This window comes from Mastomys coucha, unplaced genomic scaffold, assembly GCF_008632895.1.
Source record: "Mastomys coucha isolate ucsf_1 unplaced genomic scaffold, UCSF_Mcou_1 pScaffold22, whole genome shotgun sequence".
Taxonomy (NCBI): domain Eukaryota; kingdom Metazoa; phylum Chordata; class Mammalia; order Rodentia; family Muridae; genus Mastomys; species Mastomys coucha.
Window position 1 is genome coordinate 107,517,269 of NW_022196905.1, and position 7,882 is coordinate 107,525,150.

The following is a 7,882-nucleotide window of genomic DNA, read 5'->3' on the forward strand; positions in this document are numbered from 1 at the left end:
CCCCCCGTCTCAGGTTAGACCCCTGCTAGTCCATCGGACACTGCTGTGCATTAGCTTCATGTATATTGTCTCCTGACCCTTAGAGAATTAGAAACTGTCCCTCAAGCTGCAGAAGGGAAACCTTGGCTCTCTGAGGGATGAAGTGGCACAGCCTCCAGACGCAGAGCTAGGTTGAAGCAGGCTCTAACCTGTGGTTTCTACGTCAGCTGCAGTTCCTGGATTGTTTCAGATCAGGGCTTCATATTGACCATACTGAAGTTATTGAGCCCTTAAAACCCCCTGAGTGTGCCACTGAGCTGGCTAATTTTACATCAACTTGACACAAACTAGAGATATCTGATAAGAGAGAACACCAATTGAGAAAATGCCTCCATAAGATCAGGTTGTAAGCAAGCCTGTTGAGCATTTTCTTAACAAGTGATTGATGGGGGAGGGCCCCACCCTGGGAGGGCCCCACCCACTGTGGGTGGAGCCATCCCTGGGCTAGTGGTCCTGGGTTCTATAAGAAAGCAGGCTCAACAAGCCATGAGAGCAAGCCAGTAAGCAGTACCCCTCCATGGCCTCTGCATCAGCTCTTGCCTCTAGGTTCCTGCCCTGTTTAAGGTCTTGTCCTGACTTCCTTCAATAATGGACTATAGTGTGCAAGTGTGAGCCAAATAAACCTCGTCCCTCCCAAGTTGTTTTGGTCATGGCGTTTGTCATAGCAATAGTAGCCCTGACAAAGATAAATTGATTCCAGCATAGAGGCGTATTGCTGTGACAGGCCTAACCTTGTTTTGGGGAGGATTGTGTAAGAACTTTGGGATCTGGAATTAGAAAAGCCATTGAGTATTGAGAACTTGGTGAGCTGTACTGGGGGAGCCTGGAAGATGAGAATCTTGTGAGCAATGTAGACAACGCAGGCCTGGCCTGTGAGGTTTCATGAGAGAAGCAGACTATGTGCTCCATTTGCTATTTTGAGCTGAGAATTCAGCTAGGGCTGAAGAATTAGCTGCGATTAACAAGAGACCAGAACCAATAGAGTATAAACCCTCAAGTTGCTGGGACACTCAATGCTGGTCAGTTGGAGCTAAGAAACTAGCTGCGATTAACAAGAGACCAGCATCGCTGAGGTGAAATCTTCTGGGAAGCGTTTTCTGAAATTCGCCACACAGAAGCTGTGTTCCAGAGGCAGACAAAGGTGTAGCTCCTGCTGGCAGCTGAACTTGGTAGTGTAAGAGTCACCAGGTGATCCTGGGTTTGAAGGCATGAAGGGGTCATGGAGAGCAGCTGAGGATTGGCACGGTGTGACAAGAGAGCTGAAGAGAGCCCAGGAGAGGCTGTTGGTGAAGGTAGAGCCCAGGTGCAGCAAGGGGCCCCAGGATTTTGGAGATGTCAGTACCATGGGATGACCACCAAGAACAGCGGCAGTGGAGGGGAGCCAGCCGGAGGTGACAAGAGAAGCTGTGTGTGCTGCAGAGGGCAGAGCTGGGAAGTGACCAAAGTCCTTTGGAGGAGCCCAGAAGACTGTGAGTGAATCCCAGATATTGGACATTGAGTTATTTACACTGTTGGAGTTTGGTTTGGTTTGGTTTTGTTCAGATTGTCACTGTGTCCTGGTTCTTCTCTCTTGAAGGAAGAAAGTATTTAGTATATATATATATATATATATTTTATTTTATAGGAGCCCACAGTTGAGAGGCTTTGAAGTTTTAAAATAGACTTTGGACTTTTACACAGACTGTACTTTTAAAGTGTTTGAATTTGTAAAACTGGAAGACTTTTAAAATCGATATTCATGTGTGATCATGGGGGAAGAACAGGAAAGGAAAGGTTGGGGCTGGAGAGATGGTTCAGCGGTTAGGAGCACTGACTGTTCTTCCTGAGGTCCTGAGTTCAAATTCCAGCAAACACATGGTGGCTCACACCCATCTGTAATGAGATCTGATGCCCCCTTCTGGGGTATCTGAAGACAGTGACAGTGTACTTACATATAATAAATAAATACATCTTAAAAAAAAAAGGAAAGAAGAGCCGGACAGTGGTGGCGCACGCCTTTAATCCCAGCACTTGGGAGGCAGAGGCAGGCAGATCTCTGAGTTCAAGGCCAGCCTGGTCTACAGAGTGAGTTCCAGGACAGCCAGGGCTACACAGAGAAACCCTGTCTTGAAAAACAAAAACAAACAAAAAAAGAAAAGAAAAGAAAAGAAAAGGGAAGGAAAGGAGAGGAGAGGAAAAGAAAGGAAAGAAAAGAAAAGGAAGGAAAAGTTACAGCTTAACAGTGATGAGTTTGTGTGTCAAGATGACAAGGGGTCTGTTGTGCTGGCTGGCTTTAGGTCAACTTGACACAAGCTAGACTTGTCTGAAAAGAGGAAAGCTCAATTCAGAAAACGACTCCATAAAATCAGACTGTAGGGCAGTTTCTGAATTGGTGATTGATGGAAAGGATCCAGTCCACTGTGGGCGGGGCCATCCCTGGGCTGGTGGCCCTGGGTTCTATAAGAAAGCAGGCTAAGCAAGCCATGGGGAGCAAGCCAGTAAGCATCACCCTCCATGGCCTGCTGCCCTCCATCAGCTCCTGCCTCCAGGCTCCTGTCCTGCTTGAGTTCCTGTCCCTACTTCCTTCAGTGATGAATAGTGATGCGGAAATGTAAGCTGAATTAACCCTTTCCTCCCCAAGCTGCTTTGGTCATGATATTTTATCGTGGTGATGGAAACCCTGCTGGTAAAGGAGGTATCATCCAGTTGGGAGGACAATACATATGTAAAGAGTGACAAGAATCCAATGATAACATCAGGTAGAAACAGTATGTCACAGGGTATGTGCATGCTTCTCAAATCTGAGGAGGGGACAAGACACCCAGATCTTGAGAAGAGATGTGCTATAATAATCACGATAGTTGTGATGGTACAGATCCTAGCCATTAGTCACCACTGCAGTTCATGGTAAGGCTCAGAGGGATAAAGCTGCTGGTAATGGGGCTCAAGGCCAGGCTCTGGCCAGAGAAATCTCTGTCCTGCAGCTCTGACCGTCTCAGCTCAGAATGGACTCAGGGCTCAAGGTGAACAGGAATGTCCATACCCATGAGCTCACAGATAGATCTGGGTAAGGAAGCAGGTACTGAGAGCGCTGTGGCTTCACTCTTCCCGAGGGAGCCCCAGAGGAGAGAGGGCTGCAGGTGGAGTGGGGATAGGCATCTTGAAGAATGGGGGACCTAGCTTCAAGCTCAGTATATAACTAATGATGACCTTAAACTCCTGACCCTTTTTTTTTCTGGTTTTTCAAGACAGGGTTTCTCTGTGTAGCCCTGGCTGTCCTGGAACTCACTCTGTAGACCAGGCTGGCCTTGAACTTAGAAATCTGCCTGCCTCTGCCTCCCAAGTGCTGGGATTAAAGGCGTGCGCCACCACCGCCCGGCTACCCTTGACCCTCTTGCCTCCATTTTCCAGATTCTGAGATCACACACACTCACCAGCGTGCCTTGTTTATGTGATGCTGGGGATCAAACCTACAGCTTCATGCATGCCAGGCAGACAATTTCCCAGCTGAGCTACCAGCCCCCAGGTAAAGGAGAGCATGCCAGGTAGCAGAGCCCCCCACCCCTGTGCAGGCTGTCCTGCACAGAGCAGTCTGTATTCGCATGGAGCCTCCGTGAGTGAAGGAGGGCAGGGTCACCGCCTCAGGTCTCTGGTGCAAAGTGGCATGGGAGGAGGTGAGGTGGCTCTCCAGGGCAGTGATATTAAAGCCACAAGCACTGGAGGAGACACCTGTGGGTACACACAGGTGTGTCACAGCTGCTAAAGGGGCCTCAGCTTTGAGGCTCGGACTAGCCCTCTCTGGAGTGGTATATTAGCGTTTACCATTCTTCTGCCAGGGCTGTTTGGCAAACAGACCCCAAAAAGGGTGTTTGTAGAAAAGGGTCACCGAGCAGAACTCATTTGCATTCTAGAGGCTGGACACCCACCCTCCATCCCTCCCGATGCCAGTGGCTCCCTTCCTTTCTGTTGGCTTCCAACAGTAGACATGGCTCCTGGGTCTCCCCTGGGCAGTAGCATGCTACACCACCCCTGTGCTGGGTCTTGGGCCTTTCCTCAGGAAGCCATTGGGTTACAATACACCCCAAACCTCATCAAACCCGGATACACCTGCAGATAACTTGAGTCTCTTAAGAAGGCCACATCACAGGACCCAGGGGCCAGACTGACTCAGTCGTTTTGTAGGGACACAGTTCCCTTCTCATCCTCCCAGCAGGGAGGTCCCCAGACATGTCAGGCAAGAGCCACCATTGGAGAGACCCCAAGTGCAGGCATCTCTCCCTAGATTTCAGCCCATTCTACCCACAGCAGAAACCAAAGGCCACGAGGCCCTGGGGCAAGGCAGGTCTCCCAGGCGTGCCTCTCCCTGGAGCTGCTCGAAGGGAGAAGCTTGCTGATGTCAGCATGCGCCTGCCACCTTCCTTCCCGGCAGAGCTCAGCTGTCAGTGTCCTGTCACGCCTAGCTCAAGCACATCCCAGATTTTATTGGCAGTTTCATTGTCTTCCCTCAAATCTTTTCCTCTCTGTTGGCATTTTCCTCAGGGTGGCTGGGGCCAGAGGAGGGGCCAGAGCTGGCTTGAAAACAGATGGTGCCAGTGCCAGTGCTCCTGCCCTGGGGTCAGTGGTGGCAGAAGACCCTTGGGGCATCCCCTTCTCTGGGAGCAAAGTAGGACAAAAAAGCAGGGCAGAGAATGCCCTGGGGAGGGCCGGACCCTGCCAACTTTCAAGCCCTTCTACAGTCCTCCCAGGTGGCATGTGGGAGGCAAGGTCACAGAGTAAGAATATAGGCCATTGATTGCATCAGACCCACCCAGAGGCATTTCTCATTTCCCCTTTGGTGCCTCAACATACCCATCTACTAAATGGCAGCAACCAGTGCTTCCGATGGCTAAGACCAAATCTAGGCCAAATCTAGGTCATCCTAGGTCATTCGTGCCCTAGCAGGCTGGTAGTATCACTATCAATATCTTTGTGATGGAGAAACGGAAGCTCAGAAAGGTCCAGCACCTTGATCATGTGACCAAGGAAGACGCAACACCTGGGTTTGAACTCAGGCTGCAACGACATTCCTGGTCCATGGAGTAGGTCTTCTATGGAGGTCTGTCCTATAGGGTCAGTGGAGGAGTGAGCCAGGCACACGTAGAAACACCATCCGGTGTGCTAAGCAGGATGGAGCCAGGCACCTCGCTGGCCACTCTATGCTGAGGGCCCAGTGGAAATCAGCAGGGGCCTCTTCAAGCATGAGGTGAGCTTGGGGGTCTCTCTGGAGCTGAAAAACCCTGTTAGAGGTTGAGTCTTTCTCCATGGTGGGACCCGAGTTGGGTACTTTTCCCTGTCCCAGCAGGGCCAGCTGTGCAACCACCAGAATATGAAGGACCAGAGCTGTGGCTGGCCCAGGGCTTCCCAGCAGGGATGGGTGCGAGGGCTTGCACTCTGCAGTGGCCACTGACTGAATCCCAGCTACACTTTCTGTACAGTGGGAAGACCAGAACTCCCTACCGTGAGGTCAAGAGGCCACCCTGCGTGGGGAGAAAACTCTTGAGGATCTTGATGCCACGCTTGAGCATCTAGAAAGTTCCTTACAGAGCTCAGACTCCAAACCCGTCTGCGGTTCAGATAAGGAAACCAAACCCTGGGATGGGAAGAAAGGAGAAACTACTGTCCCAGCCTCCGGACTCCTGGACCAAGGTCACCATCGATGCCCCTGCCCCCTCCCCTCCCCCCACCCTGTACCCCCGACCCCCGCGGCTTCGAGAGCCTGAGTCCCGGCTCAGTGGCTCCGGCAAGGAAAGCTGTTCTCCCTCTCCCTGGCACACTGAAGGTTTTGAAAGTTAAAGTGTTACCGTCGGCTTTGTTGTTGCCTAACTACGACAGACAAATTGAGAACGAGTTGTCAAAATGTCAACGCACAACAAATCAACATGCGAAACGAGTCCCGGCGCTCCGCGGTGTATAATTAAACAAAAAATCCCTTTTAGAAATTTCAGAGAGCGTCGGATCCACTTTATATTTGTCTGTGTGATTAATAAAGGCAGCTAATTTTCAGACTTTAAAAACAGCTAGAAAATAGCTCCTAATTACATATTAGGTTCCTGGCGGCCCCCGCTGTGCTCCGCCGGCATTGGTGGGCCGAAGAATTTGGCAGAGCCTTAATTGCATTCTGAGCGCCATCTAATTTTAGTTAAATGTAATGTAATCAGCAGCAGATGTCTGAAATAAAATATGAATTATGAATATGATGAAATTTCATTCTTGAATAAAAAAGTAATTTGCTATTTAGTTCATTAACGTCTTCGAGGTCTGTTAGAGCAGGTAGCGCTCAGCGTGCTCATGGGTTAAATGATAGGTGGGATGAAGACCCACTCCCCTCACCCTCACCAGGATAGGAAACTTTATGTGGACATACTCAGATGTGAGGAATGAGTGTGGATATTGAGTCCAGATCCTGATGAGCCAGAGTTTAGGGGTGAGGGGAAGTGACACCCCAGCATCCACTCTGAAATGAGCACAGTGGAAAGCCAGTCCCAGGTGACACCACACTGGCCTTGGTGACAATGTAGAGCGGGAGGATTGGTGTCTCAGTCACTGACTCAGGATCCAGGCTCTGCTGGGGTCTGTGTGATTGTGAGCAGGACCTCAGTTTGCCTTTCTGTAAAATGAGATCATGAAAGCATCAATCAGACATTCCAAATGCACCCGGGGTTTAGCACCACCTGTCTGGTGTTAACTCCCACCGGAGTTGCTCCTGTCAGGCAGAGCAGTGGTAATACCTAACCCTAACCCTCTTAAAATACCTGCTTTGGCTGGCGTGGTGGTACTTGGGAGACAGAAGCAGGCAGATCTCTGATCTGAAGCCAGCTTAGTCTACAGGGTAAATTCCAGGCCAGCCAGGGCTACACAGAGAAACCCTGTCTCAAAAAACCCAAACCAAGCCTCGAAAAACAAAACAAACAAACAACAACAACAAAAACCCAAACCAAACAAAAAAACTAAGCTGCTTTGTTTGTTTGTAGGGCAGCTCGTGAAGCAGGGATTGCAAATTCTATATTGCATTTTACCCAAGGCCCAGAGAAACTAAGCAGCCTACAGCTAGACATTGTCAAGATTGGGATTTGATCCCACAGTTTGCTCCAGTGCTTGTGGCCACATTCAGAGGGGCACCCCAAGAGCTCAGCTGATAGGTGTTCTGGGCTAAGGATTCTGGACAGGCTCATCTGGGTGAGGCAGAGGTAAGGGGCGATGGGATGGGAATGGTGGAGTCCTGAAGCTGCTCTGAGCAGGTTAGGAGACACAGCTGCCTCTCTACCCTGTCTTTACACCAACCAATAATTTCCTGCAATTATCTGGAAGAGATTAATTAGCAAAGGGCACCATATTGACTGGAGGTTGCCTTTGCGATCAATAACTCGGGAGAGTCCTCAGGGGGGCAGAAAAAAGAAACTGAATTGGAAAATGGGGGAAGCGGCTCCATCCAGAGTTCTGAGCCTCCCAGCTCTGCCTGACTTCAGGTAGCCTTGAGCACCATCCCTTGCCTCAGTTTCCTCTGATACAAAATAGGTATGCTACATCTAAGACTCTTAGGACCCTTCCGATCCTAGTCACAAGCCTCACCCAGAGAAACCCAGATTCCTGCCCAGAGGGGCTCTGCGAATTGTGTGGTGTGGGTTGGAAGACAGGATCTGTGTAGCCCAAGCTAGCTTTAAGTGATAAGACTCGTGGTCCTTCCGTTCCCCCACATTCTGACAGGAAAGCAGGCTCCTTGGGCATGTAGGGTACTTGGGAATCACCACTATGGAAGAGGCTAAAGCCAGGCCTGATGGGGCAAACATGGAGCCACCAAAGCTAGGAGGATCTAGAGCCACGAGGG